General features: G+C 32.9%; 1 pseudogene; it reads left to right on the plus strand.

The window, feature by feature from the left end:
• The window catches only part of LOC121413228, a 30176-nt pseudogene extending 19702 nt beyond the window's left edge, over positions 1–10474 (plus strand).
• The last annotated feature ends 13454 nt before the right edge of the window (positions 10475–23928 follow it).

The raw sequence follows: 23928 nt of genomic DNA on the forward strand, positions 1-23928 counted from the left end.
CATATCATGGGGTGACAATTATCTGATCATATTTGAGAATAATGATGTCAAAGGTAAGAGATCCCATAGATCATTGTGTGCATGAAAATTTTTCTTAAGATAAATTACGGAACCATTTAATGGATCAAATTCAAAAAGAGATTCATTTATGCATATTACAGTAACTGATCTGATTCTGGGGTCACAGGGTCAAAGGTTGTAGAGTTCATTGCTCATTTTCAAATAACTTTAACCACTGGACAAATTAGAAGCAATCTTGTTTTGTGAGTACACATAATGTAAAAGTGACTACATCTAATTACATGATAAAACTTTTTGAAGATTTTGGATGTGAACTATATATCAGATCTGGCAATAATTGAGGCAGAAAGTTAGACAGCACTAGTCTAGAATCCGGGTGGGGGGGGGGCACTTACATTGACGAGTGGATACCATGCGCGACCAAAAAAACACGTAAAAGGGATGTCTTTTTCAAGATAGGGCAAGTTACATATGTAACGTGATAAGGGTGTCAAAAACACAAAAAAAAAACGAAAAAAGGTATCTATTTCGCTAGGAAAGTAACGTGTTTAGGGTCAAATTTGCGGGGATGATAAAACAAAATTAAAATGTTTTATAAATGATGTCTTTTTTTTGCCCCAACACTATGTGTTTAGAGTCCAATTTTGCGCGAGGTCTGGAGGCTGGGGCCGTACTTAACCAAATGGTTTGTAAACTGGAAGGTAAAACCGACGACCGACGGACCTGTGACATAACAATAAAATATCGCTGTACTTCTTTAGGGATTCATTTCAGGGAATACTTGCCAAGAGTATCGTTTTGTTTCCAATACTTGTTAAGGGTAGGGTTACAGACGCCGATACTTGTTAAGGGGTGCATTTTCAGAATTTGGAAAATATGTGTTTAGGGTGCTTTTCGAGACCCCTTGATCGCAAATGGTATCCACTTGTCAGTGGAAGTGCCTCCCCCCCCCCCAGGGTCTAGAATACATCTAGACCTGTGGTTGCATCAATGTTGGTTTTCTCCTATCCTGTTTTTGAGTGACTTTTCATCATATGTGGTATTGTTTCTATATTTTTTATTTTCATCAGTTATAAATAATATATCTTTATTTTTCTTTCAGATGTTTGTATTCTTGCAGGGCTTATCTGAAGATGACAAATTCAACTTATTGAGCAAAGTTGTTAACGGCACCATCAAGTTAGACCAGGTAAAACTTGAAGCAGCAAGGTTGAAGAGGCAGAATGCAATTAGGCACGCTTTCATGTCATTGACAAACAACGAATCTTGGGAGGAATGCTGCACCGAATTCCCGGAACACACAAAATCATCATTTTTCGACCATTTCTTAGGTATGTTTTGGAAGAATGGAGAAGATGTGGTACTGATTACTTTTACAGAGAAAGGGTTAATTAAATTAGGAAGCTTAATGTGAAGTAACTTTACCAATGTGTGAGAGGATATTGCCAATACTATATAAATTTGTATGTACTTTTAGGTTGAAATTTAGATGTGTGAAGAAAATTTGCATCAATGTGAGATGATATTCCTGTGATGTGAGTAATCAATTGTGAATGAAGTTCAACATTGTTTTCCCCAATTGTTACATTTAGTTAAATTTCGGCAAACTCATTAACAAAAATATATTTAAAGTGATATTGATGATATCGCTAAATTTATGTGTCAGATGCAAAACCTGCCCAGCAACATTTCATGTGTGCACATGTATGTGTCATGCCCTGTTTACGTTAATGGCTGTGTTGATTGTGGGGGGGGGGGTATATCTCTTGCTGGTGCTTGTCATCTTTCCTGCATTTAATTTTCACTGGAGACAAAATAAAGCTAATTTTTAATGCTATACTTTTGTTTCTTGTGCCACTAAGGTCGCTTATGTGCACAAATAACTGTAAATGAAAGGTGATAATTCATGTGAATTGTAGTACTCACAATTCATTGTGAAAAGGCTTTTACATGAAAACTTAAACGAGAAAAGAGGTCAACATTTTTGGATGAATGCTGGGTATTCTATAGCCTGCTGACTGTAGAGCAGGTTGGGCAACTTTATATTCAGTTATGAAACTGTTGAAAAACCCATTATTGTTTTGGCTAAACATGTTTGATTTAATACTTTCTGAATGAGAAAGAGTTAGCAGGTTGAATGTATCGATGAGAATTCTTGCCCCTTTTCAGAAGGAATAATAGAGGAATAATGACTTATAATCACTTGAAAATGCAAAGAGACTATTCTCATTTTCTTTTATAATGAGTATTAGTAAGAAATAATGACAAATTTGCCTAAATATAAAATATGTATGTCGAAAGATTGCAAAATTCAGAGCAATTTTGTTGTGTAGGGGCGGTATTCTGAAAACTGTCTTAATTTTTCTATTATCTTTTATCGTATCTCAGTATTAAGATAATAGCTACATGAAGCTAATATAACCTTAAATTGGTATTCTGAAAATTATCTTATCTCTGTAAAGAATGTCTCATATTTTATCATTGACCAATCATTAAAATGTTTTATTTGCTATGATCAACCAATAGCAACGTCTCTTACATGTATGTGAAAATATTAACGCATCATTGACAAAAGGCGCAATCTACTTTGCCCCCCTTGTGCACTTTCGTATGCTTGAACTACACGTGGCAATTCTCCTTGCCATGACATCTTTGAAAATAATCATCATTTAAAATTGGATCATAAATGACTTAAAAATAAGCAAATCCTAGACTGCAATAACTTTGGAATGACCTTTGTAAAACAAAATCTCCTTGCCTGATTCAGCAAGGAATAACCCCTGTTGCAAAAGGAAAATCGCATTTTACCTTATTTAAAGATAAGATAGCCCCCTGCCTCTTGTATTACGTTTTGTCTTTGTTTCCAAGGATGTTGAGATAAAAAAAGATAAATTAATTTTCAGAATACCTATTATCTCAAGGTATTATCTTGCGTGCAGAGATATATAAGCGCAATTTTCAGCTTTACGCAGATATGGCTCTGACATTGTATGCGCTCAGTGTGAGAGAAAGAAAAGATATGAGAAAAGTTAGATAATTTTCGAATACAGATTTTATCTTGACACTGGAGTTACAACAAATTGTGTCTTAAAGGGCAAGTCCACCGTAAACAAAAAGTTGATTTGAATAATTTTCTGAATACGGCCCTAGAGTTTTCAGAATATGTGTTTAACTTAGTTCCTTATTCTTAATCGTAGTTTGCAATAGTTGAACAGAGTTCAGTGGTCCCAAGTGATATGACTTGGGCAAAGTTAATTGTATCATTGTTAATTGTATTTTAGTACACCATAATTAAAAGATATGATAAGATAAAAATGCATAGATTAGTGGAAAATAACACTAGATACTAATGATGCTTCACCTGTTAAAAAATCTCATTATTAGACATTAACTGTTTTGACTCTATCTGTGTCTTAAATCTGTAGATATGGACTTCAAGCGAAGTGTTCCAGTGGAATTCATAAATTATGTCAAAGAGGCACAGCATTATGCAGAAAGTGGGTCTGGTTCATTTGAAAATCTCGAAGTAAATCCTGTGCGTTTGGCAATTTTGCAAGTGGTAAGTGGCATTAGTATAAAATATAAGTCAGGAATTAACTCATGATTGAAAATTACTTGAATATTGGACTTGGGTGAATGGATTTGCCTATTTGAAAAATACTGTTCTTGTGTAACAGAGCAAGAGTTCCACCACATTTTGCCAGATATTTTTTTTTTATTGCTTCTACCCACCACTAGGTGTAGGTGTGTGCTAGGGCATTATGTTTTCAGTCTTATATCTCTACTGTTTTCAGTCTTATATTTCTTGCAATAAAACTAAATAATCAATTCATAGATCAACTTTGAATTTGAACCAAGTGTGCATGAGAAAGATGATGATGTGTTTAGATTTTGGTGTATCACGATGGAAGGTCATAATGGCCCCCCTCGACATATTGCGCAATATGTCCACAACTTATTTTCATGACTATCTTATTTCAAGTCTTGCCCAACTTTTGAGATCAAATTTACAACACAGAGGTTCATTGTTGTGAAGTTACTTAACATCTAAGTACATGTCAGGCCCAAAATTGCTCAAAAACTTGATTTCATGTACATATCCATTGGAAATAATTTGTGTTGTCGAAATCCATAAACGTATCCATAGTTTGACTTTTCTTGGCTGAAGATAATTAATTTCATGTTGATAATTATTAACATAGTATCTACCATGATTTTCATTAAAGAAAAACAATGAAAAACAAAATGTAAAAAAAACATAGAAATAAGAAATTCAGAAAAATAAAATAAATAAGAAACAAGATTGGATAGTGATATTATCATGACCTACGTTTAATCAGAATCCCCAAAAGCGTTTCTAAACAAAAAAAATTGAAGTTTGTGGCATTTTTGTCTCACCTGCATAGCAGAGTTGAGACTATAGGCGCTGCTTTTCCGATGGCGGCGGCATCGTCAACATCAAATCTTAACCTGAGGTTAAGTTTTTGAAATGACATCATAACTTCGAAAGTATATGGACCTATTTCATGAAACTTGGCCATAAGGTTAATCAAGTATTACTGAACATCCATCTAGAGTTTCATGTCACATGACTAAGGTCAAAGGTCATTGAGGGTCAATGAACTTAGACCATTTTGGAGGAATCAACATCAAAATCTTAACCTGAGGTTAAGTTTTTGAAATGTCATCATAACTTAGAAAATATATGGACCTAGTTCATGAAACTTGGACATAAGGTTAATTAAGTATCACTGAACATCCTGCATGAGTTTCACATCACATGACCAAGGTCAAAGGTCATTTAGGGTCAGTGAACTTTGGCCAAATTGGGGGTATTTGTTGAATTCCTATCATAACTTTGAAAGTTTATTGGTCTAGTTCATTAAACCTGAACATTAGAGTAATCAAGTATCACTGAACATCCTGTGCGCATTTCAGGTCACATGACCAAGGTCAAAGGTCAATGAACTTTGGCCGAATTCGGTGTATCTGTTGAATTACCATCATAACTTTGAAAGTTTATGGATCTGATTCATGTAACTTGGACATAAGAGTAATCAAGTATCACTGAACATCCTTGGCGAGTTTCAGGTCACATGATCAAGGTCAAAGGTTATGTGAGGTCAATGAACTTTGGCCATGTTCGGGTTTTTTGTTGAATAACCATCAAATCTCTAAGTTTATTGGTCTAGTTCATAAAAAGTGGACATAAGAGTAACCATGTATCACTGAACTGCTTGTGCGAGTTAGAGTAGTTTTCAAAGTCAGCACTGCTGCTATATTGAACTGCGTGATGCAGGTGAGATGGCCAGAGGCATTCCACTTGTTTAGCAATCTACAGCCAAATTGTAATTTCTCATAAACATGTTAATTAGCATGATTGATTTATATATAATAAAATAAAAAGATTCAGTGACATTTACCTAACCTTGTAGATTACATCATGGGTGACTTATGTGCCATTTTTCATCGCAAGCACGCAATCTGCGAGAGGGGGCCATAATGGCCCCCAGGTAATCATGGTAATGAAATGATAAAAAATACCCCAGGATTATTTGGGTTAAGAGCAATTTAAAAGATCAACTTCAAACTTGGCTCAAGTGTGCATATGTGAGTCAGATGATCATATTCAATTTTGGGAGTCACGAGGGCAGCAGTCATAGAGGTCTTCACACAAATGAAAGTATATTTGTTTTCTCATGATAACCAAATAATCATATTAGGTGTCAACTAATAGCTTATGTATGTATATTGAAGTGAAAATGATCCAAGTAGATTTGGGGTCACAACGTCAATGATTAAAGGCCCTTTAAGTCATTATTTTGAAATTTCGTAAGTTTGAATTACTGATCTGGCATGGTAAAGGCAAAAATTTAGACTGTGATGCAGTCGAAAATCCATCTAGTTTTTCATATTTTTAGAAGTAAACTATCTTTGTTAAAATTTTGCTGTTTTATCATGCACATATGAACACAAATGTTGTTGCAATAAAGACAGGTAAGCTCATTTAACTGCGCACTTTACTTCAGAAGATCTTCAGAATTGCTTCTATGCATACCACTTTCAAATATTCAGCAATTCCTGCCATAGAATTATGCAACGTTTCAACTGGATTTTAAGCCCAAGCATTTTCATTATTGCTTATTGATTTATTATTAGTACATGTAAATGTACTATTTCATGAATTTAAATGAATTCAATGAGCAAATAATTGTTAAACTACACCAAGACTGTTGCGATTACTGTGCACAGAGAACTTCCAACTGAATGTTGAAGGTTTCTTTCAAGATTATTTATGCGAAATTATGATACCAAATTATGCAAATTACCGCTCAATATTAATTATTGCTTATTGATTTATTATTAGTAAATGTACCACTTCATGAATTTAAATGAATTCAATGAGCAAATAATTGTTAAACTACATCAAGACTGTTGCGATTACTGTGGACAGAGAACTTCCAACCGAATGTTGAAGGTTTCTTTCAAGATTATTTATGCGAAATTATGATACCAATTTATGCAAATTACAGCCAAATACCGCTCAATACATGTATGACTCTTTAATTTGTCAATTAGATTTACCTGGGAGAGTTTAATGAGGTGCATACAATTTCTATGCAGAATATTTTATTTGGTCTCAATTATTTATGCTAACCAAACACGTTATTCTGTTCATTGGCAACTTGTTGGCAAATTTAAATCTCTGTAAATTGTTATCCAGGTATTTCAGTTATATTTGACGATCTTCTCTTTAATCATTCTCTGTTTCTAGGATTCCAAGGAAGTTCAGAAATGTATCCTTAAGAACTTGCAAAATGGAACAACTCATCTGGCAGTCATTGCTGAGGGATTGGATCTGGCTGCTTCATGGCAGAATGCAATACACAAGCATGGTTTCCATCTTCTGCAGGAGACTGTTATCATCAAAGATACTCATGGTTTGTATAATTTGTCCCTGTAAATTTATAATATTTTTAATCTTGTTTACCTTATCACATTTATGAAATAGACTTTTGCGAAGCTCTTGCTTTCCAAAATTTCATTTCCTGACAAAGATCTGAGATTCTACTGCATGAGCTTTCATACTTCACTAACATAATTTAATCAGGAGTCTATGTCCCTGTTCATGGTCTATAAGAGAATTTAGGAGTCATGGGTTTAAGGGCAATTCCACCCCAGCAAATGTTAATTTGAATACAGAGAAAAAAAATAAACAAGCATAATGCTGAAAATTTTCACCGAAATCAGATATGAATAAAAAAATCATGACATTTTAAGTTCTCCCTTGATTTAGCACGTACCAGTCAGTGTCGAAATGAGGAGATCGATGACTTCACCCATTCACTATTTTTGTTTGTATTTTATTATATATTTATTGTATTTCATATGAAATATTTTAATTTTTCCTTCATTATCATTTAAAACATGGTTTGGTTTCTCCCTGAACATGTAGAAAATGCAGTTTTGTAACATATTCTGATTCACTGAAGAGTTTCTTTACTGACAAAACTGCAAAATTTAGAATATTATATATTTTATATAATATACTAAAAAAATACTGATTGTGTGACATCAACGGCTTGCAAATTTGCATAATACGCCTGTTGCGCATACAAGTTTTTATAAGATAGGATAACGTTTTTAATTGGTCAAAAATCCCCTTTCCTCCCCAATCTTTTAAAGATTTGGAAAGCTCAGTTTTTATAGGGCTCAGTTTTTTAAATACTGTAAGGCAATTTTTAAGAAAAAGTCATTTTTTTCATAATCTTATGGCCATTTTCTCAAATTCAACCTCTGTTCTTGAATTATTTCAATGTAAATGCAAGTTATGATAATGATTTCAAAATGTGTTTTAACAGAATGAAATGTCCACCCAAGTGCTTGTATGCATGAATAAAAGATATATGGCAACGTTTTGATTAAAAAAATATGTAGTTGTTGAGAAACTTCAAAATAGCTGGCATTTTTGCCCAGTGGCGGGTCTTTTTACCAAGCAATAATAATACACTGCCCCACTCTGCTTATTCGTGTTGAGGATCTTCAGTGTGATCATTTTTCACCTAAGATTTCATTATTTCACAGAGTTACATGTAGGTTTATATAAATGTACCAGATCTAGCTCTGATATTGTGACAATTAACTTAGATTTTGAAGTCTCTCCCATTGAAATATTGTTTACCCCAACAACTGGCATTTAGCTTCAAGCGATAACCTGAACTGGTATGAAAATACATAAATATTCCAGTAAGGGTCCGAAGTGTTTTCATAAGTATTTTTGATTGCATGTACATGCAATTGCCCTGTAGTTTTAAATCATTTCAATGATGGCTGAAAATACCTGCCAAAAAGCTCAAAGAGTAGTATAAATCCACTTACCTTGTCATGTTTAGAATGGTAGCATGTAGCTTTTGGCTGCATGTATACATGTAAGTAGTGCAATATACTGTCAGTATTGTATTACACAACGATAGCAGAAGATCCAGGATTAGCGGATTGTTTATGTGTGTGGGGGGGAAGGGGGCCCAAGGGGATTTTTTAAAAGCCTTAAAGGCCCAGGGGGGGGGGGCACTTCCATTCATGAGTGGATACCATGCACGACCATGAGATCTCAAAAAGCACCCTAAACACGTATTTTCCATATTCTGAAAATGCACCCCTAAGTATTGGCATGTGAAACCCTACCCTTCCCATGTATTGGAAACAAATGATACTCTTGGCAAGTACTTCCTGAATTGAACCCCTAAACAAGTACAGGGATATTTCAATGTTATATCAGGGACGTCGGTCGTCGGTTTTACCTTTACCTACATCATTGGGTTTAGTACATCCAACTCGCGCAAATCGTACTCTAAACACATAATGTAGACTCCTGAAGTACATCCTTTATAAAACATTTTAGTCTTGATTTTTATACCTTCGCAAATTTGACCCTAATCACGTAGCTTTCCTAGTGAAATAGATAGCCTTTTTTATTATTTTAGTGTTTTTTACACCCTTATCTTGAAAAAGACATTCTTTTTACATGTTTTTTTTTGGTCGCGCATGGTATCCGCTCATCAATGTAAGTGGCCCCCGGGCCTAAAGGTCAAAGGTCACCACCATTTTCAGAAGCAATTTCAACTCCAAATAAAGAGGTGTACTTGTAAGGTTACCATCATTTTCGAAAGCCCTTCCCAGTCAAAATATTTTCTGACAAGCATAAAAAAGTCCTCAGTCCAATCATCATCTCCCCTTGACTTGGGGAGGGGTGGGCAGGGAATAATTTTTTTATTCTCCTAAACTTAGTTTTACACTTTCTTTGGAGGGGGGGGGGGGGACAAGAACCTGGGCTTTCTGCCCATGGATCGGCTGGTTGAAAACAGTGTTTTATTTCCCCAAAATCTTTTTCTGCTTACAGTTTGTCATCTGATCACTGCAACAAATGGAACTGATAAGCCAGAGTTACCAAAGATTCTTTATGATGATGACGCCTACCGAGCGGTTCTAGAGGCGTATTCTCAGGAAGGTGAAAATGTAGGAGTTTATGGAGAAAACAAAGGTAAATAAGAGATATTTTTCCTTATGTACAATATTTCAGCACCTTGTCATATTGACTTTCTGGTCCCCAAGAAAGCTTCAGCATCTTACTCTTTTCAAAACTACCCCACTCTCAGACTTCCTTGTTGCCTTTCAAATTATACTTCTCTGTCACATGTAACAAAATCATGTCAAACAAGTAGTGCATGCTCTGGAGTTGAATATATAGGTATTCATATACTGCATTTATAGTGAGGTCTTTTCTCATGGCAACTTTGCAGCTGCTCCGGAGCTGCTGCAGATTTGCTGTGAGACGGCAGACAGTCAGTAGGCCATCTTGCGTTAGACTACTCCAGGGAAATACTGCCTTGTATAAAAGCCACTGAAAAATAAATCACTGTTGCCTAGCATCAGCTTGGCAGCTGATTCAAAGTTTTGCCAGTATAAATATGTCTAGCAGCAATACCGCACCAACAGTGCATCAAAACTTGGGTTTGTTTTTGCACTTTTTAGCCTGGCCAACAATAGTCATGTGTATTATTTTCAGATATAAAAGTTATGAGGTGATGTGAAAGAAATGTGTCATTTGCTGCAGAGTTATTAAATGCAGTGTTAATACGCCATGGCAATTAGATGCGCTGTTGATGCAGTGTTTCATTGCCCACTGTAAATGCGTTTGATTCAGCTTTTAGCGGGATGGAAGCTCTGTAGTAGTCTTGCAGGCAAATTCAGAATCCAGTGTAAATGTAGCACTAAATTTAGAATTTCTCAAGTGGATTGTCTATTACCAAGGCTGTTGGTGGAGATAAGATATATATTACAAGAAAAATGTTATAGCAATGAATGCACATTTTGTTACATTAAAAGGTAATAAGCATGCTTTGTGTGTTGTGTAAGATTGGTAATTACTTGTGGGAGATCAACAAATCATTCCGTTTAAAGTATCCATCGTTATAATAAAGTGCTTCATTGGTCCATCACAAAGGCAGTCCAATATTATTTGCAATGCGAGCATTGCAGTAATGTGAGCTGATGTCATTTCATTGGTAACTTTGTTGACACCTGCATGGACCTATGGGACTTCGTACTAAAAAGCATGTTAAAAATCGTTGTTATATCCACTGGACAGGCCATTTCATGCCGTATAACCAATTGCGCTATTAAAGGAAAGTGCATCTGATGTTTCTGATCAATGAGAAACATTCTACGACTCATATTATATAGCCTTTTATTTTGTGTAAAAAATCAAATATTTCTTCTATTTTCATTTTGAAGTCTTATTTCATTTAGATTTAGTTGTCATTGAATGTGACTAATCCTGAAATACTATTCGGTTCTGAGTTTTAGGGGTTGAACATATCCTTTGGTATTCAGAGATTTTTGTAATGATAAATTGCAATTTAAATTACATTCTCTATAAGCAAAGGTCTAGATGCATTTGTGCATGCTAAAGTTAGGGCTTGATATTATATCTTTTGATTGCAGGCAAATTTCACTGAAAAATAATTTGAGAATATAATTAGAAATGTGAAAAACAAAGAAAATATGTTGAAATGGAGAAATATTATAAAGGAAAAGAAAATGAGGCACAATAAAGGACATAAAGGAAATACTTTAAAATTTTGGATGTTTTTAAAAGAATGTTTGAACAGAAGTATTTCGAAATTTTACTTGCTAAGTTGACCCAAAATCTATTTATGCATTAGTTAGCATATTTAATATTCCATCTTGATCACTCAGATAAAGTGCCAAGATCTTAAGTTGAGGGGGGGAGGAGGTTATCTGCTCAGCTCACCTCCTCTTCAAACCATCCACAATAAAATGAGCGAATCGGGGATCAAGATTGTGATTTTTCTTCTTAAGATGTAGGTCAGATGTTTTTTTATGTGTTCCCTCTCTTACTTCTAATTGCAGAGCTGAGAAATGAAGCAGAAAGTTTGGGCCGGCCAATCACACTCATTCGCCAAGAAGGAAGGATCGGGTTGACAATAAATCCACCGCAAGATGATGACCCAACTCAACTTAGATAGGGTTAAACGAAGATGAAATTATCTTCACGTAGCTGTTTAACAAAGAAAAAATTATCCTCCTGCAGCTGTTAAACGAAGATGAAATTATCTTCATGTAGCTGTTAAACAAAGATGAAATTATCTTCATGTAGCTGTTAAACGAAGATGAAATTATCTTCATGTAGCTGTAAGAGGAAGATGAAATTATCCTCATGTAGGTGTTAAACGAAGATGAAATTATCTTCACGTAGCTGAGTAACGAAGATGAAATTATCTTCATGTAGCTGTAAGAGGGAGATGAAATTATCTTCATGTAGCTGTTAAACGAAGATAAAATTATCTTCATGTAGGTGTTAAACGAAGATGAAATTATCCTCATGTAGCTGTTAAACGAAGATAAAATTATCTTCATGTAGGTGTTAAACGAAGATAAAAAATATCTTTATGTAGGTGTTAAACGAAGATGAAATTATCTTCATGTAGCTGTAAGAGGAAGATGACATTATCCTCATGTAGCTGTTAAACGAAGATGAATGTATCTTCATGTAGGTGTTAAACGAAGATGAAATTATCCTCATGTAGGTGTTAAACGAAGATGAAATTATCTTCATGTAGCTGTAAGAGGAAGATAAAATTATCTTCATGTAGCTGTTAAACGAAGATAAAATTATCTTCATGTAGGTGTTAAACGAAGATGAAATTATCTTTATGTTGGTGTTTAACGAAGATGAAATTATCTTCATGCAGCTGTAAGAGGAAGATGAAATTATCTTCATGTAACTGTTTAACGAAGATGAAATTATCTTCATGTAGCTGTAAGAGGAAGATGAAATTATCTTCATGTAACTGTTTCACGAAGATGAAATTATCTTCATGTAGGTGTTAAATGAAGATGAAATTATCTTCACGTAGCTCTTAAACGAAGATGAAATTATCTTCATGTAGCTGTTAAACGAAGATGAAATTATCTTCATGTAGCTGTAAGGGGAAGATGAATTTATCTTCATGTAGCTGTTAAACGAAAATGAAATTATCTTCAAGTAGCTGTAAGAGAAAGATGAAATTGTCTTCATGTAGCTGTTAAACGAAGATAAAATTATCTTTATGTAGGTGTTAAACGAAGATGAAATTATCTTCATGTAGCTGAGTAACGAAGATGAAATTATCTTCATGTAGGTGTTAAACGAAGATGAGATTATCTTCACGTAGCTGTAAGAGGAAGATGAATTTATCTTCATGTAGCTGTTAAACGAAAATGAAATTATCTTCAAGTAGCTGTAAGAGAAAGATGAAATTATCTTCATGTAGGTGTTAAATGAAGATGAAATTATCTTCACGTAGCTCTTAAACGAAGATGAAATTATCTTCATGTAGCTGTTAAACGAAGATGAAATTATCTTCATGTAGCTGTAAGAGGAAGATGAATTTATCTTCATGTAGCTGTTAAACGAAAATGAAATTATCTTCAAGTAGCTGTAAGAGAAAGATGAAATTATCTTCATGTAGCTGTTAAACGAAGATAAAATTATCTTTATGTAGGTGTTAAACGAAGATGAAATTATCTTCATGTAGCTGAGTAACGAAGATGAAATTATCTTCATGTAGGTGTTAAACGAAGATGAAATTATCTTTATGTTGGTGTTTAACGAAGATGAAATTATCTTCATGCAGCTGTAAGAGGAAGATGAAATTATCTTCATGTAACTGTTTAACGAAGATGAAATTATCTTCATGTAGCTGTAAGAAGAATCTTTATGTTGGTGTTTAACGAAGATGAAATTATCTTCATGCAGCTGTAAGAGGAAGATGAAATTATCTTCATGTAACTGTTTAACGAAGATGAAATTATCTTTATGTAGGTGTTAAACGAAGATGAAATTATCTTCATGTAGCTGTAAGAGGAAGATGACATTATCTGCATGTAGCTGTTAAACGAATATGAATGTATCTTCATGTAGCTGTAAGAGGAAGATGACATTATCCTCATGTAGCTGTTAAACGAAGATGAATGTATCTTCATGTAGGTGTTAAACGAAGATGAATGTATCTTCATGTAGCTGTAAGAGGAAGATGACATTATCCTCATGTAGCTGTTAAACGAAGATGAATGTATCTTCATGTAGGTGTTAAACGAAGATAAAATTATCTTCATGTAGGTGTTAAACGGAGATGAAATTATCTTTATGTTGGTGTTTAACGAAGATGAAATTATCTTCATGCAGCTGTAAGAGGAAGATGAAATTATCTTCATGTAACTGTTTAACGAAGATGAAATTATCTTCATGTAGCTGTAAGAGGAAGATGAATTTATCTTCATGTAGCTGTTAAACGAAAATGAAATTATCTTCAAGTAGCTGTAAGAGAAAGATGAAATTATCTTCATGTAGCTGTTAAACGAAGATAAAATTATCTTTATGTAGGTGTTAAACGAAGATGAAATTATCTTCATGTAGCCGATTTACGAAGATGAAATTATCTTCATGTAGGTGTTAAACGAAGATGAGATTATCTTCACGTAGCTGTAAGAGGAAGATGAATTTATCTTCATGTAGCTGTTAAACGAAAATGAAATTATCTTCAAGTAGCTGTAAGAGAAAGATGAAATTATCTTCATGTAGGTGTTAAATGAAGATGAAATTATATTCACGTAGCTCTTAAACGAAGATGAAATTATCTTTATGTAGCTGTTAAACGAAGATGAAATTATCTTCATGTAGCTGTAAGAGGAAGATGAATTTATCTTCATGTAGCTGTTAAACGAAAATGAAATTATCTTCAAGTAGCTGTAAGAGAAAGATGAAATTATCTTCATGTAGCTGTTAAGCGAAGATAAAATTATCTTTATGTAGGTGTTAAACGAAGATGAGATTATCTTCATGTAGCTGAGTAACGAAGATGAAATTATCTTCATGTAGGTGTTAAACGAAGATGAAATTATCTTTATGTTGGTGTTTAACGAAGATGAAATTATCTTCATGCAGCTGTAAGAGGAAGATGAAATTATCTTCATGTAACTGTTTAACGAAGATGAAATTATCTTCATGTAGCTGTAAGAGGAAGATGAAATTATCTTCATGTAACTGTTTCACGAAGATGAAATTATCTTCATGTAGCTGTAAGAAGAATCCTTATGTTGGTGTTTAACGAAGATGAAATTATCTTCATGCAGCTGTAAGAGGAAGATGAAATTATCTTCATGTAACTGTTTAACGAAGATGAAATTATCTTTATGTAGGTGTTAAACGAAGATGAAATTATCTTCATGTAGCTGTAAGAGGAAGATGACATTATCTGCATGTAGCTGTTAAACGAATATGAATGTATCTTCATGTAGCTGTAAGAGGAAGATGACATTATCCTCATGTAGCTGTTAAACGAAGGTGAATGTATCTTCATGTAGGTGTTAAACGAAGATGAATGTATCTTCATGTAGCTGTAAGAGGAAGATGACATTATCCTCATGTAGCTGTTAAACGAAGATGAATGTATCTTCATGTAGGTGTTAAACGAAGATAAAATTATCTTCATGTAGGTGTTAAACGGAGATGAAATTATCTTTATGTTGGTGTTTAACGAAGATGAAATTATCTTCATGCAGCTGTAAGAGGAAGATGAAATTATCTTCATGTAACTGTTTAACGAAGATGAAATTATCTTCATGTAGCTGTAAGAGGAAGATGAAATTATCTTCATGTAGCTGTAAGAGGAAGATGAATTTATCTTCATGTAGCTGTTAAACGAAGATAAAATTATCTTCATGTAGGTGTTAAACGAAGATGAAATTATCTTTATGTTGGTGTTTCACGAAGATGAAATTATCTTCATGTAGGTGTTAAACGAAGATAAATTATCTTTATGTAGGTGTTAAACGAAGATGAAATTATCTTTATGTAGGTGTTAAACGAAGATGAAATTATCTTCATGTAGCTGAGTAACGAAGATGAAATTATCTTCATGTAGGTGTTAAACGAAGATGAAATTATCTTTATGTTGGTGTTTCACGAAGATGAAATTATCTTCATGTAGGTGTTAAACGAAGATAAATTATCTTTATGTAGGTGTTAAACGAAGATGAAATTATCTTTATGTAGGTGTTAAACGAAGATGAAATTATCCTCATGTAGCTGTTAAAGGAAGATGAAATTATCTTCATGTAGCTGTAAGAGGAAGATGAAATTATCCCAATGTAGCTGTTAAACGAAGATGAAATTATCTTCATGTAGCTGTGTAACGAAGATGAAATTATCTTCATGTAGCTGTTAAACGAAGATAAAATTATCTTCATGTAGGTGTTAAACGAAGATGAAATTATCTTTATGTAGCTGTTTAACGAAGATGAAATTATCATCATGTAGCTGTTAAACGAAGATGAAATTATCTTCATGTAGCTGTAAGAAGAAGATGAAATTATCTTCATGTAACTGTTAAACCAAGATGAAATTATCTTCATGTAGCAGTTAAACGAAGATGAAATTATCTTCATGTAGCTGAGTAACGAAGATGAAATTATCTTCATGTAGCTGTTAAATGAAGATGAAATTATCTTCATGTAGCTGTGTAACGAAGATGAAATTATCTTCATGTAGCTGTTAAGCAAAGATGAAATTATCTTCATGTAGCTGTTAAACGAAGATGAAATTCATGTATGAGGAAGATGAAATTATCTTCATGTAGCTGTAAGAGGAAGATGAAATTATCTTCATGTAGCTGTAAGAGGAAGATGAAATTATCCTCATGTAGGTGTTAAACGAAGATGAAATTATCTTTATGTAGGTGTTAAACGAAGATGAAATTATCTTTATGTAGGTGTTAAACGAAGATGAAATTATCCTCATGTAGCTGTAAGAGGAAGATGAAATTATCCTTATGTAGGTGTTAAACGAAGATGAAATTATCTTCATGTAGCTGTAAGAGGAAGATGAAATTATCCTCAGGTAGGTGTTAAACGAAGATGAAATTATCTTTATGTAGGTGTTAAACGAAGATGAAATTATCTTTATGTAGGTGTTAAACGAAGATGAAATTATCCTCATGTAGCTGTTAAAGGAAGATGAAATTATCTTCATGTAGCTGTAAGAGGAAGATGAAATTATCTTCATGTAGCTGTTAAACGAAGATGAAATTATCTTCATGTAGCTGTGTAACGAAGATGAAATTATCTTCATGTAGGTGTTAAACGAAGATGAAATTATCTTTATGTTGGTGTTTAACGAAGATGAAATTATCTTCATGCAGCTGTAAGAGGAAGATGAAATTATCTTCATGTAACTGTTTCACGAAGATGAAATTATCTTCATGTAGCTGTAAGAAGAATCCTTATGTTGGTGTTTAACGAAGATGAAATTATCTTCATGCAGCTGTAAGAGGAAGATGAAATTATCTTCATGTAACTGTTTAACGAAGATGAAATTATCTTTATGTAGGTGTTAAACGAAGATGAAATTATCTTCATGTAGCTGTAAGAGGAAGATGACATTATCTGCATGTAGCTGTTAAACGAATATGAATGTATCTTCATGTAGCTGTAAGAGGAAGATGACATTATCCTCATGTAGCTGTTAAACGAAGGTGAATGTATCTTCATGTAGGTGTTAAACGAAGATGAATGTATCTTCATGTAGCTGTAAGAGGAAGATGACATTATCCTCATGTAGCTGTTAAACGAAGATGAATGTATCTTCATGTAGGTGTTAAACGAAGATAAAATTATCTTCATGTAGGTGTTAAACGGAGATGAAATTATCTTTATGTTGGTGTTTAACGAAGATGAAATTATCTTCATGCAGCTGTAAGAGGAAGATGAAATTATCTTCATGTAACTGTTTAACGAAGATGAAATTATCTTCATGTAGCTGTAAGAGGAAGATGAAATTATCTTCATGTAGCTGTAAGAGGAAGATGAATTTATCTTCATGTAGCTGTTAAACGAAGATAAAATTATCTTCATGTAGGTGTTAAACGAAGATGAAATTATCTTTATGTTGGTGTTTCACGAAGATGAAATTATCTTCATGTAGGTGTTAAACGAAGATAAATTATCTTTATGTAGGTGTTAAACGAAGATGAAATTATCTTTATGTAGGTGTTAAACGAAGATGAAATTATCTTCATGTAGCTGAGTAACGAAGATGAAATTATCTTCATGTAGGTGTTAAACGAAGATGAAATTATCTTTATGTTGGTGTTTCACGAAGATGAAATTATCTTCATGTAGGTGTTAAACGAAGATAAATTATCTTTATGTAGGTGTTAAACGAAGATGAAATTATCTTTATGTAGGTGTTAAACGAAGATGAAATTATCCTCATGTAGCTGTTAAAGGAAGATGAAATTATCTTCATGTAGCTGTAAGAGGAAGATGAAATTATCCCAATGTAGCTGTTAAACGAAGATGAAATTATCTTCATGTAGCTGTGTAACGAAGATGAAATTATCTTCATGTAGCTGTTAAACGAAGATAAAATTATCTTCATGTAGGTGTTAAACGAAGATGAAATTATCTTTATGTAGCTGTTTAACGAAGATGAAATTATCATCATGTAGCTGTTAAACGAAGATGAAATTATCTTCATGTAGCTGTAAGAAGAAGATGAAATTATCTTCATGTAACTGTTAAACCAAGATGAAATTATCTTCATGTAGCAGTTAAACGAAGATGAAATTATCTTCATGTAGCTGAGTAACGAAGATGAAATTATCTTCATGTAGCTGTTAAATGAAGATGAAATTATCTTCATGTAGCTGTGTAACGAAGATGAAATTATCTTCATGTAGCTGTTAAGCAAAGATGAAATTATCTTCATGTAGCTGTTAAACGAAGATGAAATTCATGTATGAGGAAGATGAAATTATCTTCATGTAGCTGTAAGAGGAAGATGAAATTATCTTCATGTAGCTGTAAGAGGAAGATGAAATTATCCTCATGTAGGTGTTAAACGAAGATGAAATTATCTTTATGTAGGTGTTAAACGAAGATGAAATTATCTTTATGTAGGTGTTAAACGAAGATGAAATTATCCTCATGTAGCTGTAAGAGGAAGATGAAATTATCCTCATGTAGGTGTTAAACGAAGATGAAATTATCTTCATGTAGCTGTAAGAGGAAGATGAAATTATCCTCAGGTAGGTGTTAAACGAAGATGAAATTATCTTTATGTAGGTGTTAAACGAAGATGAAATTATCTTTATGTAGGTGTTAAACGAAGATGAAATTATCCTCATGTAGCTGTTAAAGGAAGATGAAATTATCTTCATGTAGCTGTAAGAGGAAGATGAAATTATCTTCATGTAGCTGTTAAACGAAGATGAAATTATCTTCATGTAGCTGTGTAACGAAGATGAAATTATCTTCATGTAGGTGTTAAACGAAGATGAAATTATCTTTATGTTGGTGTTTAACGAAGATGAAATTATCTTCATGCAGCTGTAAGAGGAAGATGAAATTATCTTCATGTAACTGTTTCACGAAGATGAAATTATCTTCATGTAGCTGTAAGAAGAATCCTTATGTTGGTGTTTAACGAAGATGAAATTATCTTCATGCAGCTGTAAGAGGAAGATGAAATTATCTTCATGTAACTGTTTAACGAAGATGAAATTATCTTTATGTAGGTGTTAAACGAAGATGAAATTATCTTCATGTAGCTGTAAGAGGAAGATGACATTATCCTCATGTAGCTGTTAAACGAATATGAATGTATCTTCATGTAGCTGTAAGAGGAAGATGACATTATCCTCATGTAGCTGTTAAACGAAGATGAATGTATCTTCATGTAGGTGTTAAACGAAGATGAATGTATCTTCATGTAGCTGTAAGAGGAAGATGACATTATCCTCATGTAGCTGTTAAACGAAGATGAATGTATCTTCATGTAGGTGTTAAACGAAGATAAAATTTTCTTGATGTAGGTGTTAAACGGAGATGAAATTATCTTTATGTTGGTGTTTAACGAAGATGAAATTATCTTCATGCAGCTGTAAGAGGAAGATGAAATTATCTTCATGTAACTGTTTAACGAAGATGAAATTATCTTCATGTAGCTGTAAGAGGAAGATGAAATTATCTTCATGTAGCTGTAAGAGGAAGATGAATTTATCTTCATGTAGCTGTTAAACGAAGATAAAATTATCTTCATGTAGGTGTTAAACGAAGATGAAATTATCTTTATGTTGGTGTTTCACGAAGATGAAATTATCTTCATGTAGGTGTTAAACGAAGATAAATTATCTTTATGTAGGTGTTAAACGAAGATGAAATTATCTTTATGTAGGTGTTAAACGAAGATGAAATTATCTTCATGTAGCTGAGTAACGAAGATGAAATTATCTTCATGTAGGTGTTAAACGAAGATGAAATTATCTTTATGTTGGTGTTTCACGAAGATGAAATTATCTTCATGTAGGTGTTAAACGAAGATAAATTATCTTTATGTAGGTGTTAAACGAAGATGAAATTATCTTTGTGTAGGTGTTAAACGAAGATGAAATTACCCTCATGTAGCTGTTAAAGGAAGATGAAATTATCTTCATGTAGCTGTAAGAAGAAGATGAAATTATCTTCATGTAACTGTTAAACCAAGATGAAATTATCTTCATGTAGCAGTTAAACGAAGATGAAATTATCTTCATGTAGCTGAGTAACGAAGATGAAATTATCTTCATGTAGCTGTTAAATGAAGATGAAATTATCTTCATGTAGCTGTGTAACGAAGATAAAATTATCTTCATGTAGCTGTTAAGCAAAGATGAAATTATCTTCATGTAGCTGTTAAACGAAGATGAAATTATCTTTATGTTGGTGTTTCACGAAGATGAAATTATCTTCATGTAGGTGTTAAACGAAGATAAATTATCTTTATGTAGGTGTTAAACGAAGATGAAATTATCTTTATGTAGGTGTTAAACGAAGATGAAATTATCTTCATGTAGCTGAGTAACGAAGATGAAATTATCTTCATGTAGGTGTTAAACGAAGATGAAATTATCTTTATGTTGGTGTTTCACGAAGATGAAATTATCTTCATGTAGGTGTTAAACGAAGATAAATTATCTTTATGTAGGTGTTAAACGAAGATGAAATTATCTTTATGTAGGTGTTAAACGAAGATGAAATTACCCTCATGTAGCTGTTAAAGGAAGATGAAATTATCTTCATGTAGCTGTAAGAGGAAGATGAAATTATCCCCATGTAGCTGTTAAACGAAGATGAAATTATCTTCATGTAGCTGTGTAACGAAGATGAAATTATCTTCATGTAGCTGTTAAACGAAGATAAAATTATCTTCATGTAGGTGTTAAACGAAGATGAAATTATCTTTATGTAGCTGTTTAACGAAGATGAAATTATCATCATGTAGCTGTTAAACGAAGATGAAATTATCTTCATGTAGCTGTAAGAAGAAGATGAAATTATCTTCATGTAACTGTTAAACCAAGATGAAATTATCTTCATGTAGCAGTTAAACGAAGATGAAATTATCTTCATGTAGCTGAGTAACGAAGATGAAATTATCTTCATGCAGCTGTTAAGCAAAGATGAAATTATCTTCATGTAGCTGTTAAACGAAGATGAAATTATCTTCATGTATGAGGAAGATGAAATTATCTTCATGTAGCTGTAAGAGGAAGATGAATTTATCTTCATGTAGCTGTTAAACGAAGATAAAATTATCTTCATGTAGGTGTTAAACGAAGATGAAATTATCTTTATGTTGGTGTTTCACGAAGATGAAATTATCTTCATGTAGCTGTAAGAGGAAGATGAAATTATCTTCATGTAGCTGTAAGAGGAAGATGAATTTATCTTCATGTAGCTGTTAAACGAAGATAAAATTATCTTCATGTAGGTGTTAAACGAAGATGAAATTATCTTTATGTTGGTGTTTCACGAAGATGAAATTATCTTCATGTAGGTGTTAAACGAAGATAAATTATCTTTATGTAGGTGTTAAACGAAGATGAAATTATCTTTATGTAGGTGTTAAACGAAGATGAAATTATCTTCATGTAGCTGAGTAACGAAGATGAAATTATCTTCATGTAGGTGTTAAACGAAGATGAAATTATCTTTATGTTGGTGTTTCACGAAGATGAAATTATCTTCATGTAGGTGTTAAACGAAGATAAATTATCTTTATGTAGGTGTTAAACGAAGATGAAATTATCTTTATGTAGGTGTTAAACGAAGATGAAATTATCCTCATGTAGCTGTTAAAGGAAGATGAAATTATCTTCATGTAGCTGTAAGAGGAAGATGAAATTATCCAATGTAGCTGTTAAACGAAGATGAAATTATCTTCATGTAGCTGTGTAACGAAGATGAAATTATCTTCATGTAGCTGTTAAACGAAGATAAAATTATCTTCATGTAGGTGTTAAACGAAGATGAAATTATCTTTATGTAGCTGTTTAACGAAGATGAAATTATCATCATGTAGCTGTTAAACGAAGATGAAATTATCTTCATGTAGCTGTAAGAAGAAGATGAAATTATCTTCATGTAACTGTTAAACCAAGATGAAATTATCTTCATGTAGCAGTTAAACGAAGATGAAATTATCTTCATGTAGCTGAGTAACGAAGATGAAATTATCTTCATGTAGCTGTTAAATGAAGATGAAATTATCTTCATGTAGCTGTGTAACGAAGATGAAATTATCTTCATGTAGCTGTTAAGCAAAGATGAAATTATCTTCATGTAGCTGTTAAACGAAGATGAAATTCATGTATGAGGAAGATGAAATTATCTTCATGTAGCTGTAAGAGGAAGATGAAATTATCTTCATGTAGCTGTAAGAGGAAGATGAAATTATCCTCATGTAGGTGTTAAACGAAGATGAAATTATCTTTATGTAGGTGTTAAACGAAGATGAAATTATCTTTATGTAGGTGTTAAACGAAGATGAAATTATCCTCATGTAGCTGTAAGAGGAAGATGAAATTATCCTCATGTAGGTGTTAAACGAAGATGAAATTATCTTCATGTAGCTGTAAGAGGAAGATGAAATTATCCTCAGGTAGGTGTTAAACGAAGATGAAATTATCTTTATGTAGGTGTTAAACGAAGATGAAATTATCTTTATGTAGGTGTTAAACGAAGATGAAATTATCCTCATGTAGCTGTTAAAGGAAGATGAAATTATCTTCATGTAGCTGTAAGAGGAAGATGAAATTATCTTCATGTAGCTGTTAAACGAAGATGAAATTATCTTCATGTAGCTGTGTAACGAAGATGAAATTATCTTCATGTAGGTGTTAAACGAAGATGAAATTATCTTTATGTTGGTGTTTAACGAAGATGAAATTATCTTCATGCAGCTGTAAGAGGAAGATGAAATTATCTTCATGTAACTGTTTCACGAAGATGAAATTATCTTCATGTAGCTGTAAGAAGAATCCTTATGTTGGTGTTTAACGAAGATGAAATTATCTTCATGCAGCTGTAAGAGGAAGATGAAATTATCTTCATGTAACTGTTTAACGAAGATGAAATTATCTTTATGTAGGTGTTAAACGAAGATGAAATTATCTTCATGTAGCTGTAAGAGGAAGATGACATTATCCTCATGTAGCTGTTAAACGAATATGAATGTATCTTCATGTAGCTGTAAGAGGAAGATGACATTATCCTCATGTAGCTGTTAAACGAAGATGAATGTATCTTCATGTAGGTGTTAAACGAAGATGAATGTATCTTCATGTAGCTGTAAGAGGAAGATGACATTATCCTCATGTAGCTGTTAAACGAAGATGAATTATCTTCATGTAGGTGTTAAACGAAGATAAAATTTTCTTGATGTAGGTGTTAAACGGAGATGAAATTATCTTTATGTTGGTGTTTAAAGAAGATGAAATTATCTTCATGCAGCTGTAAGAGGAAGATGAAATTATCTTCATGTAACTGTTTAACGAAGATGAAATTATCTTCATGTAGGTGTTAAACGAAGATGAAATTATCCTCATGTAGCTGTTAAAGGAAGATGAAATTATCTTCATGTAGCTGTAAGAGGAAGATGAAATTATCCCCATGTAGCTGTTAAACGAAGATGAAATTATCTTCATGTAGCTGTGTAACGAAGATGAAATTATCTTCATGTAGCTGTTAAACGAAGATAAAATTATCTTCATGTAGGTGTTAAACGAAGATGAAATTATCTTTATGTAGCTGTTTAACGAAGATGAAATTATCATCATGTAGCTGTTAAACGAAGATGAAATTATCTTCATGTAGCTGTAAGAAGAAGATGAAATTATCTTCATGTAACTGTTAAACCAAGATGAAATTATCTTCATGTAGCAGTTAAACGAAGATGAAATTATCTTCATGTAGCTGAGTAACGAAGATGAAATTATCTTCATGCAGCTGTTAAGCAAAGATGAA

The sequence above is a fragment of the Lytechinus variegatus genome, chromosome 4 (assembly GCF_018143015.1).
Source record: "Lytechinus variegatus isolate NC3 chromosome 4, Lvar_3.0, whole genome shotgun sequence".
Classification (NCBI taxonomy): domain Eukaryota; kingdom Metazoa; phylum Echinodermata; class Echinoidea; order Temnopleuroida; family Toxopneustidae; genus Lytechinus; species Lytechinus variegatus.